Consider the following 13,543-nt stretch of genomic DNA (forward strand, 5'->3'; position numbering starts at 1 on the left):
TAGAAGGCATTGTGTTGGGCACTGTTTACTTGTCTATGTCACCAACAGGGTGGCATGCTTCCTGAGGGCTGTGACAGTGACTATTTCACAATCGCATGTGCCAGCAACTAGTACTACTCTTGAGTTAGGGTAGATTCTCAAAAATATTGTAGATTGTGAAAATATATGTATTTATGTTGTTAAAAGAAAAACTTTAGCCGAATTAAATTTCAGAGTTTAATTGAGCAAAGAGCCAATTAAATCGGGTAGTTTCCTGAGCCAGAGTAGGCTCCAAGACTCCAGCGCAGCTACGTGGTGAAGACTTATGGGCAGAAAAAGGAAAGTGATGAACAGAAAATGGAAGTGAGATACAGAAACAGCCGGATTGGTTACAGCTTAGCTTTTGCCTTATTTAAACATGGTTTAAACAGTTGGCCACCTTTGATTGGCCAAAAACCCAGTGATTGGCAAAAAAGTAGGCTACAGTCTCTTTACAATTTTATCTAGGTTATAGTTCACAATGCACAGAGAAATCTTTAGGCTGAACTTAAAATATATAAGGAGGCAGCTTTAGGCTAAACTTGATTATTTAACAATGTATTGATTTGCTGGCTGGCCAGCTGGCTGGATGGATAGAAAGGTGGAAAGATAAGTTGGCAAGCTGGATTTCTGGTTCCACATCTCGTGCTCTTCCTAAGGCAACTTGCTCTTGTGGGCTCAGAAACTATGTTTTCCTATGACAGACCTTCACATACCCCTCAGGGAGCACTTGCTGTCCTCCGTGGGTGCAGCACTTCCTATCTGCGGCCACTCGGGTGTCTCTCTCTCATTTTTCCCTGCAAGACTTTCAACCCTTAAAATATTTTAGTCCTTCTCTTTAGGAAGACCAAAAATGTATGAGAGTGGCATGGATTTGAAGGATGAGCTGACTGAAAGGAAGAGCTGCCTGATTTGTTTAGATTGAGTAGTGCATTGAGGACACTGGTCCCCAGGTGTTGGTAAATAGAAGCCCCTTAAGCAGAGGAGCAGCAGGCTTTTCCTCCTCTTTCATTATGGTGATGATTATTATTTTTGTGGTTCCCATGGAAACAACCAGAGCGAGAGAACAAAAATGTCAGGGAGGTTAGAATGGTGAGACGGCCCCCATATGCTTAAGAAGACTATGTGAGTCCCTGTGTGCATCAGTGTGTATGTGTGTGTCTGTGTGTGTGCACTGCCTGCACTTTCTGCTCTAGCACACTGCTGGGTCAGAAGTTGTGATGCTTATTCATGGCATTTGTTACAGTTGGTCTCAGCAAGGAGACAACTCTCAGCTTTTAGCGATTAGGGAGTCTCTGTAGTGACAGCTCCATCATAGCAGGGAGAGGACAAACAGAGTTGGAGACATTCCTCATGTGAGCCAGAGGAGTGTCAAAGAAGAAGACAACTCAAAACTGGAGTTGCCGGCCTGCTCGGCGCTCCCCTCTTTTTGTCTGAGAGGGCTCACTCTGGGCACCTACTTTGTGGCTGCCATGGGCACATTGAAGGCAGCTGTCTGCAGATCTGAGGATCCTTGAGCTCTTCATCTGCTGCTCCCACTTTTGCTTCTCCCCGCCTTTCTGATTCTTTGCCTAATTTGAGAGTGGGAAGAAAAGCCAGCCCAGGGCTCTTCTCAGAATGGTCAGCCAGAGCGTTAACATCTTGAGCACTGAGAGAGTCGCAGGAGCCCCTCCACAGGAACCCTTTCATCCACTGTCTCCGCCAAGGCTCTGCAGGGACTGGCGGCTACCTCTTCCGCATCATTTGTGGCCAGGATGTTCAGGAAGCACAAGGCTGTAAGTGGTGTCTTAACCACAGAAGGCATAGAAAGAAACAGACTTGAAAGCCCTGAACTGAGAGGGAATTCATTCTGATTGAGCAGAGAACACAGAAGACCACAACTAAAGAAGACATTGGGACAAAGGCAGCTGCTGTCCATTTCAGGCTGAGTTTTCTCTTCAGTAGTGGGCCTGCATGTCCCAAAAGCTCAGGACTCCATCCCCTAGCCATCCTTGTGTCTAGATGTGGTTGTCACCCACATGGTTATGTGTGCTGCTTCCAGACATTCCACCAGCTGTGTATCATCATGCAGTGTGATCCTAGAAGACACGTATTAGAAAGGGAGGAAAGTCCATTAGCCTGGGCTGCTTCAAAACTGCCCAGAGCAGATTTTGCTCTGGCCCTAGCCCTGCCTAATGACCAGGAACACCCACACTGGACTCTACCTGGGCCAAAAAGACTCCTCTTGTGTGTCAGCTGCGGACACTTTGGAGTTTATTAGTTCCAGTACTGACTACTGCCCTAACTGCTGCAGCATCCCGCTGTGGGAGGAAGCAGGATGTCATTTCTATCCCAAACCCACTGCCCCCAGGCCCCATGATCTGCCACAGCTCCTCTGTGACAGAGTGCAGTCAAGCCTCAGTGACAGATTCTGTCTCCTAGGCCACTCTTCTTTTCCTTCAACACCATTCCATTGACTTTCTCTCCCCATACTTTTTAGTCTTTTTTCCCCCCTTGAATGATTTTTTTCTCTATCTTTCTGACCAGCGACCTTCGATTGCAAGGAGCAACTCAGTTTCACATTACTAGAGTAACAGAGTGTGTTGTAATTGTCCGGGAATTGGTCTTGAAATGTCAGGGAAAGATTGATTTCCTAGTGCAACCTCTCTAGGTGCTAATTTTGCTATAGGCTGCAGGATAATGGTTCCCGCTCACAATGGGCGAGAGTTCCTAATCAGAATACAGGGCTGTAATTGGGTTGAAGGGATTTTAAATCATTAAAGTTGCATTTAGAATAGGGAATAGAAATAGAACCCCAAGATTGAATGACTCACTTAGTATTTAATGAGAGAGCCATGGAGTATTACTTATAATATTCTCTTAACGATCTTACAAGCAATGTAACTCCCCCCGCCCTCTAGGGCCTATTCACAAGGCACAATTCTGCAGTCTCAGACCCACCACTCTGGAGCAATTAATTACTGACCCATCAAGGAGCAATCGGGCTCTGCTCGGCCAGCAGAAGCACTGATTTCTTCCCCCAGTGTCTCCTCACTCTTCATCTTCCTGCCTGCCTTGGTCTAGGGCCTGCGGGGAGGGGAGTCGACATTTACAAGCCATAAATCATCATGCAGTTTTTGGAAAGCCCAGCTCACCATGAGAGGAACAGGGTGACCAAGGGTACCTGTGGAGAGTCTGAGAAGAGAGGGCATCAGAAGGGGGCTATGCTGGCCCTGGGAGTGTACAGTCTACAGGTTTCAGAGGATGTTCTCTGGTGCTGCAGACACGAAGTGTCTGGCGTATAGTAGGCACTAAATGAATTGCAGCTTCCCATGATATGACTATGACCAAGGGTCACTAACCCAGCTGAGTAGATTTGTTTCAGGTGGTGTGAAGCTCCGGCAGTTATTTTGGACTTAATCTCTAGGTAGATCTGTAAGGCCAATGTTCCTGTAAATGGAATTCCTGAGAATTTAGGTTAAAGAGAGGCTGCTTAAGACATGTGTACCCCTTCCTTCTGCAGATTTAGAAACAGCTCAGCTCTCTAGAGAGAGCATGCAAGTGTTGTATGGGTGGTGGTTGTGTCATTGCTAATGGTCCTTCCTAAAGGGAACACACATTTGGAAATGTGATTGACCTGGTTGAGTGGCACTGGAACCACAGCAGGTCACTGATCCTGAGTTAGCTTCACTTGGCTGTTGGCGCCACGTTGGACAGGATGCTGGGGACACTCAGTCTGTGTTGCACTGGAGGCCAGGATGCTCCTGGTGCTGATGGCTCACTGTTCTAAATCTCATCAGGGAATGTCACTTGTCCATCCTGTGTCAGGCCTCAGAAAGACGACTTCCATCTCTTCTAGTATTTCAAGTAAAACAAAGTCTATGAGTTTCTTTGGTGATACCTCACCAAAGAACTTCTATTGTGTTGGCATAACAACTGAGATATCATAATGAATAAATAACAGTGATATGACCTCCTAGGTCAGGCTGGCCTGGGAAAAAGCTTTCTATTTGAGAATGTCTTGAACATAGAGCCTGGAAGATAGTAGAGACTTCGTGAACACTCGTGAACACCTGATGAAAGGACTTCTCCTCAAATACTTCGATCTGATAGCTTCATGCAGGTCATTGTGACGAGGACCTTTCCATAAAGGAGCCAGAGGGAAAAGGGTTCTGGCATTGGTTCTGGCATTGGTTGAGTTCCTCCCACTTGGGCAGATGGTAGGCTGCTCATCACACTTAAGTGGACTTATCCGTGATGCCCGTTTTGCAATTGAGGCAAACTTTACCCTTGGGGATAAACTAAAATATTCTACCAGTTCTGCTTTTGCCCAATTAAGGCAAAAAAAGATTCGTGGCAAGTATTTTGCTGTAATAGATATTGTTATGAATATCCATTGATCCTGCTAGAAATAAATGTGTCATGATGTGGAAAGTTAAAACAGCTAGGATATTATTTAATTATGAGGTGTTGACTGATTTAAATTTAGTAACTGTTAAAATGTCAGTAGTTATATCATTAGTTTACCAAAAATTAAAAGTGATAATGCCTGCTTCATACAAATCAGAGCCAAAGCAGTGTAACTTTGTGCATGAAAGAACATGCTGTGCTTGATGTAATTAGTATCTTCCCCCCCAAAATTGTGACTCATGATAAATCTAATAATATCTTAAATGCCAAAAAGTTAGTCCAATATTTTAAAGAATCCCATAGAGAATCTTTTGTTTGAAGAGCCTTTGGCATTGCAGCCATCTCCATTAATTCATCTATTCTGAAACTTCCGGGGTCTGTGCTTTTCCTGGAAAGAAGGCCACCTCTGTGCATGCTTCATGGGTGGCAGCTGTCTCCTACCCACGTGCTTGAATGATGAAACTCATGCTCCAGACCACGCACCTCAGTTGCCTGTAGATGGTGTCCCTGTGCCGATCTAATGCCAATGTTTTAGCTTTGCCTTTTCAGTCTTCTATTTCAACTCCAGGCAAGTCTGGCTACCAGCCCATAAGGTGCCTTTTAAGAAGTGGGAAACTTGCCCCCTGTAGGCAAATATAGCCCCACAAGTACAAGGTGTGGTGAACTTGTAGCATCTCTATGTGAATTCCATCAGGGGATGTAGCCCCAACCTGGGGTTGATAGCTTAACAAGCAAATAGTACCTGGACTTCAGCTTCACCTGCTTCCTTGGCCAGGCACCCTTGTGCAGTGAACAACCTGCACAACCTGTGTACAGCAGCCCTGCAGCTTGTACTGTTTTGATCACAACCAGAGCAATGTCTGAATAATCTGCCAAATATTTGTGCAAACATTATGTTCATGTTTAATTGGGAGCGATAGTTTTGTCTTCTTTATAAAAGGAGCAAATCCCCAGAAGCTGGTCAGGAGCACCAGCTGTTTACTGCCTGCAGAAGCCGCTGCTTATCTCCTTGTAACCACCTGCCTCTTAGAGATCATGTCTTAATTAACTCAGTGTTATCGAAACTGAAATTGTAGCAACACTGTAACATCAAATCGTAAATGAGAGATAAAGGGGAAAGAACTCTGCTGACCAGGAAAGGGAGCATGGAAACTCTCTCTTGAGCTGTAGGTAGTTGGCTCCAGGTTGATTGGTGGCAGCCTGCTGAGAATTAGAATCAGAGACTCATACATTATTCCATTTGGAAAGTGTCTTGGAGGTCTTCTAATCCAGTGGTGGTCAAATATTTTTTTATCTCATGACACACAACTTATTCTTCTGATGTTCAATATATGCTGATATTTTCTATTTTATCTTATTTATTTCATTTTAAAAACTCACGGATAAAAATCATTCCATTGATTTCATGACCCACTACAGATTCACAACATAAAAAACTGGAAAACAGTGATGTAGTCTAACTTCTAAAATCTAAAGGACTGAGGGACAAAGAGGTGAAGTGACTTGCCCTGGGTAGGTTATCAGTGGGTATTGTTCTTAAACCCAGGTCTATAGACTCCTTCCCAGCGGTTCTGTTCCCTGAAATCTACTAAATTCTGCCACTGCAGGACAGCTCCGAGAAGAAAAGCAAGTCTTAGCTTAAGAAACAGGTCTTCTTGGGACCCTGCTACTTTCCGGATAACAAGCCTGAGTACCTGCACAATACACAATGTACCCTTTGAGGAGAAGATCAGGTGCTTTCTCACATAAAAAGCATTGTAACAACTGGTGCTTTGAACGCCTCACTGCATTCCCATGCTGAAACAGTAGGGGCGCCATGCCTCCTAGTCTTGGTGCGCCTCCTTAAAACCTTAACACCCTGTGCTCCACTCCATCCTTTTCTTCCTCTTTCATTTCCTTCCCCCACTTTGCACCATTGAGATCTCTTTCTACTCACCATCCCCTGAACTTCTCCTTTGAGACACTGGGCTAAAATCATGAACAAAATAGGCATTCTCACAGAAACAGTAATTCCAAATTAAAACAAAAACAAAAACAATAACTTATTACACTATGAGAGACATTTTTACATTTCTCTACCTATATTTGCATGTTTTTAACATATTGAAAGAAGTTTTCCAAATGAAAGCTGTCTGATTGATAACCACACCCATGTGTCCCATGGCAATCACTCTTGGGAGTAATCTTGGGACCAAAACAGAGTTTGTTTAGTATCTTTCTGTGATATTGATCAGCATCATTGATAAAGTATGCACTGGATGTTGTTTTCTCAGATCAGGGATTGATTTGGAAGATGGTTAGCCAGCACCACTATGATCTGACCATGGGCAGGCAGATCATCACATTGGGGGGACACATAGGCCCAAATAGTATCCAGCAGATTGAGTTTGCATTATGCAAACTCCCTTTGAGTTTTGCCCACTAGCACATGCTTCTGTGACAGTTGAATTGCTAGCTATAGAAATGGGGTGGCAGGAAGCAGGCCATCTCCATTAGCTTGTTTTGAATCCATTTCTTCATTTCCTTTGGCCCTGGGCATGTGGGCACAAACTTACTCAAATGGTCATATTCACAGAAGCACAACTTTCTACAGCAGGGTATTATCAGCTGTTGCTGTCTTCGGAAAGGCTTTATTTTCTCCTAGCTAAGGGAATCCCTCCTTTCCTTCCAGTGTTCACTACCAGCCCCCCACCCCCGCTCATACATATACAGACACTGAGCTGTGTTTTGATATGTGAGGTGGGCTATCAGCTGTGATTTAATGACGAGTATCACTGTCAGACTTTACAAAATGGAATTTCATCAGATGGTGAAGGAAGACTTCTGCATAGAAACTACAGAGGGAAATTTGACAGCTTTTTCAATTCAGTTATCAAAGCATTTGCAGTTCAAAGCAGGTGAAACAATAATGTAATCTTAGCACTGAATGCTCATTTGTATCTGAGTGTTTCAATAAATAAAATGGTCAGGGAAATGAAAGCAGACCTGTTGTCTCCAATCCACTAAATTTAATATCCAGGGTATTGACTGACAGCTTTTTATCACCATAATTAGTATGGATTGTTCCTGAGGCCATTGATCAATCTTTCCTACCTCTATGGACTTGAGTGGCTGTTTTCTTCCTCTCCTGCCCTCCCCACCCTGTATTTTAATATTGATCGTGCCAGTTGTGTTCCACTGCAGAGAGGCTGCTCACTTAGACAAAAGAAAACTCAGGATGAAGAGAGATGGCTGAGCAGCAGCCATTTCTAGATAGCATCCACCTGTGACGTCACTCTACCTCATCTACGTTGACCTTGTAACTTGACCTCTTGGTACCAGTGACCTTCAGCTCCTCAATATGATAACCAGGCACACCGTCTTCCCCACCGGGTGGAAGTTACACAAAGACAAGCTACAGAAGCTGTGGTCAGGAAGTATCTGTTGAATTCATGAATACCCCTTCTGTAATGCCGTCAAGCTAAATAAGGGAGTTTGGATAGACCAATGAACACAACCGTGTGTGTGTTTGTGCGTGTGTGTTTGAATGTATGTGAATATCTGTGATGTAACCTGTTCCATATAATGCAAGCCAGAAACCTAAGACCTTCTTATTTCTCACCGAGCCCTTCCAATTTGATATTGTCCTCTTCTCAGTCTGTCTCTCTATCACTAGGCGTATACAGTGTGTAGGTATACACCTCACTATCTCTTGCCTTAACTATTGCCATAATTCACTATCTCATTTCTCTGCCTCCTGTCCTGCCTCACCTAACGCCAAACTTGCACCTTCAAATCTTCCACACAGAGGACTGGGAGGTTTTTGTAAAATATAAACTATTATAGTCCTTGACTGTTTCACGTCTAAGCTCCTTGTCATGGCACAAAAAGCTTTCTGTAAGCTGATCTCTCCTCTCTACTTCTCAGCCCCATTTCCCACCATTCCTACAGGTCACACTCCTGGAAGGTAGAATTGCAATGGATCCCTTCAGTCATTGCCTGCTTCACGCCTCTAAGTCTTGGCTTATGTTCTGTATTTTGCCTGTAATAGCCTTCACATTCTTGTTCTCCTTGACCACTCTTTCTCATTCTTCAGGAATTCCTTCGGATGGCATCCTTTTCAGAAAACATTATTTTAGCTCCCAAAGTTCCCTAACTATGACTTCTTCTCTCTTCTGAGATTTTAATAGAATATATACATATACTTTTTTATGCATCTCTATCCTTTACTAGAGAATAAACCTGAAGGGTACAGGGGCTACATGGTTTTTCGTTCTATCTCCAATGCAAGACACAACTCCTGGCTCCTAGGATGTGTTTCTTGCACTGGAAGTATTCCTAAGAAGAAAGTCAGTGTGCCTGAAGAGCTGGGGCATCCATTATGTCAAAGTGGATCTGTCATGGGGCACACAACGTGCTGTGCCATAGAACTGCACCACGAACAAGAGCGAGGTGGATCTCACTTATTCTCAGGGTGGTGAGAAGAGACGGGAAAATATCCCTTCTTCTTATAAGCAGGTAGCAAGGTATCTTTCTGACCTTAAAGAATTCAGGTGTTGTTGACTGGTTATTTTCCACAGTATGGAAGAGTTTTGCTATCTACACACTGGAGTAGTTTTCTCACTGGTCTTCCTAATGGAATTTCCCTCTGCCCCCACTTTGTAGTACAGATCACCCATTTGCATAACTTTTCGAAAGGATGTTTCCTGAGGGGAGCAGATGCCATGCATTTCTGGGAGTGCCCCTTGAGCCCACACTGACCTTAGACAGCCCCCTTGCTCCCAATCTGCATGCTGTGTGGAGCCTGTCTTCCCTGTTCCTGGCACAGCAGCCTGCCCCAACAGTTACAGGGGCTCGCACACATCAAGTGCCTCTTGTTGAGGCATTAAACCAAGTGCAACTTTTCCGAACTGAGCACAACAGAGCCAAATTGGACTGGAAAGGCCACGGGTTCCTCGGGGCCTCAGGGAGCCTGTGGCATCTACATTGCATATTGGCCCCATAGAAAAGCAACTGATGCCAGGGCCGGCCTTCATTTCATCCCTACCATGCCTATTGTGGAACCGCAGCGGCAGATGTTTCTGGAGGTGACCCCCTAGATGCACACAGGCGCAGCAGCACCTCCTCCTCACCGGCCTCTCTCCAGGCTTATGTAAGACAGATTTGACAGACTGATACCAATTGGCACATCGTCCCTGCCAGATTGGAATCAGGCCCTTCTACCGTCTTTGGGGTCCATGGTGGCTCCAAGTAAAATGTACAGAAGGAATGTGATTCTTAGCTACAGCCAATTTTCCCTTTGCTATTGCGCTGGCATTTCTAATCTCAGGCATTTTGTTGCTGTGGAGCACATCACTACGATTACAGTCTCCAGCTTAGGAACGTTGATATTTGCAATCATGTGAAAATGCCTTTTCGTATTCCTACAGTTTGTCTGGATAATTTATTTATTTTAATGTATTATTTAGTGCAAAACTATTAAGTGAGCTTCAGGTTATATTGTTATGTTGTTGCTAATTCAGTTATGTATGGCTGGGGCAGGTGACAACAAGGAGGGAAGATACTATGGCACCTACTCTTTCCTTTCCTGAGATTTCTGCAGCTTCTGCATGTAGATACTTAACCCTAAAAGGGAAGGTAGTATGCATATTTTGCCTCCTGGATTCATGTCTCAACTGTACCACTGAGTGGCTGTGAATTTAGTTAAGACACTTAATTCTTCCGAGACTTCATTTCCTCACCTCTAAAGGTCTTCCAGGCTGGAGGGTTAAATGACGTGATGCAGATGAAAATGCAGAGCAAGGAGCCTGACACACAACAGAGGGTGGGCAAATGCCTGTCCTCTCCCTTGCTGTCGCTTCAAGTGGCCTTCATCAGCAGACCTAGAGTCACAGCACCTCTGAACTTCAAATAGTCTATTAGTGCAGAACAACATTTTAAGTTATGCATATGTTATCCACCAACTTGTATGTGTGTAGTTTAGGAAGGTCATTCTAGAGAGTATATCTGATGGAGACAGGGACTATGTTTTTCGTTGTTGTTGTTCTATTCCCAGTTATGCAAGGCACAACTCCTGGCACCTAGGATGTGTTTGTTGCACTGGAAAGAAGTAATCCTAAGAAGAGAATCTGTGTGCCTCAAGAGCTGGGGCATCTATTATGTCAAAGTGGATCTGTTATGGTGCATGCAACAGGGTGTGCCACATAAGGCCATGTACCAAAATATTTACAGTAGAAATTTTTGAGTGATGAGATTATAGGATAATTTCCCTCCCTCCCTTCCTTCCTTCCTTCATTCCTTTCTTCCCTTCCTCCCTCCATCCCTCCATTTTCCCCTGTCCCATCTTCTTTCCTTGCATCCTTCCTGTTCATGTATTGCTTTCTGTAAAGTTTATATCTTATAAAGTAGTAAAAGATACAAAAATACTCTAGCTCTTTAAAAATTGATTTCAGCCAGGTGCAGTGACTCACATCTATAATTCCAGCACTTTGGGAGGCCAAGGCAGGAGGATTACTTGAGCCCAGGATTCCGAGACCAGCCTGGGCAACATAGTGGGATCCCCCCACCAAAAATAATAATAATTAATAGTAGTAATAATAATAATAATATAATAATAATGGGTGTGATAGTGCATGCTTTTAGTCCCAGCTACTCAGGAGGACAAAGAGGGAGGATTGTATGAGACCAGCCTGGGCAACATAGTGGGAACCCATTTCTACAAAAAGAAAAGAAAAACAAAAGAAATTATCTGAGCATGGTGGTACATGCCTGTAGTTCCAGCTACTCAGGAGGCCGAGGCAGGAAGATCACTTGAGCCTGAGAGGTCAAGGCTGCAGTGAGATGTGATTGTGGCACTGTAATTACTGTAATTACTCCAGCCTAGGTAACACAGGGAGATCCTCTCTCTCTCTCTCTCTCTCTCTCTCTCTCTCTCCATATATATATATATATATATTTCATGGGAAGCCAAATGAGGAGGGCAACATTTAAGTCAAACAAGGAAGCCCATCTCTGATGAGCTTTCACAATGTCCTCCTTCTTTCACCATGAGGAGATCTCAGGTTCACTGTGTCAGCTCACCCCATCTGACCCACATCCCCATCACCTTCCTCCCAGTGGGTGGAAGGATTTACCCAAAGCTCCAACAGGCACGGCTGAAGGAGCACGAGTTGAGACCTGAAGTCTGAACATGGCTTAAGATGGAACGCCGTTTCCTGAAACCATGCCCCATATTTCCAGATGAATAAACTTGGAACATAGAAAATTCCCAAGGGTTTGGAACACTGGTAAGTTCAGAATAAATAAATGTGTCTGCTTATTAATATAGTAGTACTGTTAGCTCAGAAAACTGTAGAAAAGAGAGCTATTAAAATTCAATGATTGGGAGAGAAACATGAGAAGAGAAATCAAAAGAAAGGGAAGAGGAGCATAGTAAAGAGGCCCATTAGGAAGTGGAGAAAGAAAGAAGAGGTGGGAGAAAGGAAACAGAAGAAGACCATGGTAAGCAGGAGGAGTGGAGAAAACAGTGGGAAGAGACAAAACCCCAGCAGGCGGCAGAGAAATGTTGATCCTGTTTCCAGGGTCAGTATGAGACTCAGGCACTGCAGCAGCCAGACCACATGACTAATTGTCCTTAATTGTCATGAGTTGACTCTCCAGGCTGGGGGTCCCAGGCACTTTTCTCAGATTGGTTGGCTGACACTGCAGGCTTCTGTCATCATGCAGTCTTGCTGTCTGCTTCATGCTGGCAGACATTGGCTCGGGGTCCACCTTCACTCTAACCATCTTCTCCGTTTTAACCTAAAGGTTGTTTCCATATTGAGAAAGAGGGGATGTTCTAGATGGCACCTGTGCATGTGGGGGAGGGAGGCAGAGATAGAGAACCTTGTAACTCCCTCCATCAGCCTGCCAAGTCCCTGCTGTAATCCCAGGCCCAGCTCAGCAAGGGAATCTTAAACCTGAGTCAATTTGAGTGTGGCCTGGGATCATGTGCTCCATGGCAACCAGGGTGGATATTGGTCTGTAATAAGTCAGTGAAATAGTGAGGTTCAATTACTTACATGTTCCCTGAAGCTGAAACAATTGCCATTATCCCACATAATATTGCTTGACCTACATTTTTACTTGAAAGCCTTCAGCTAACAATTAGTTTGAATGTTGAGTTATAAATGAACACATTCATATTCCAGAAATGAAAAGGGAAAGGGGAGTGATACCAACACGGCTCTCTCTTTTCCCACCCGCTCTTTCCTTTGCCTTTTGTATGATATTTCAACTTAGCTTTTCCAAGATGGAAGTCATTGGAGAGTTTGTCTAAAGGGGGACCATTCAGAGGTAATGAGACAACTGGGCTTTATCCGGGAAAGGGGCAGCTTGGTCGGTGCCAAGGAGATTTGAGCCATCTGGATTAAAAGGGTCAAACTCTCCGCAGGCAGCAATTAAGCAGCTCCGTGTGGAGAAGCCACGTGACCACGCCAAAGGAGCTGCCAAGAACAGGAGATTAGTAAACAAAGTACCCAGCAGGAGGTGTCCAGGTTGGTCACTGCTCTGGCCACTTGGCATTTGCACAGCTTCCTCTGTCTTTGGCATCCCATCTGTCTGTACCCACAGCCCACCTATAAGCTATCTGCAGAGTTTAAACAAACTCAGGCAGATCTGAGTTTATTTAAAATGTTAAAAGTCCAGGGCTCAGTCGATCATGATGATACATCTTAGACACACACAGCATCCCTTCCCAGGTGTTCTGGCAATGCCTCGGATGTCTTTGATGACTCTTCACTGCCTGTGAAAAGCCCAAAGGTGTACTGCCATTGAGCTGCGATGTTTAATTCCCTGAGCGTGATCATTTAGCCATAGATAGTCACAACTAGGTTAGGAAGCATGTGCCTAGATTATTTTAGTGATTATTTTAGTGCGGTCTTTGTGAAAGCTTGAGAATAAGCTGAGTTCTACTTTCACTCTAAGAATCTTTTTGTTTAAAAAAAATCCATAAAAGGCATGTAAAACTCCCAAACATATGCCTTTTTTCATTCAGTGTACATTTATTAGCCAGGCACTATATTAGCCCTTGTGGTTAGAATAGAGACCCATTCTCATGGATGTTACCCCTGGCCAAAAGAAAGACGCACAGGCGTTGGGACTGTCAGCTACTCCCTAC

General features: G+C 44.3%; 1 protein-coding gene across 3 annotated transcripts in view; it reads left to right on the forward strand.

The window, feature by feature from the left end:
* NTM (neurotrimin) overlaps positions 1–13,543 on the forward strand; it is a 959,556-nt gene that overhangs the window by 708,620 nt on the left and 237,393 nt on the right.

Source organism: Pongo abelii, chromosome 9 (genome assembly GCF_028885655.2).
Source record: "Pongo abelii isolate AG06213 chromosome 9, NHGRI_mPonAbe1-v2.0_pri, whole genome shotgun sequence".
Lineage (NCBI taxonomy): Eukaryota > Metazoa > Chordata > Mammalia > Primates > Hominidae > Pongo > Pongo abelii.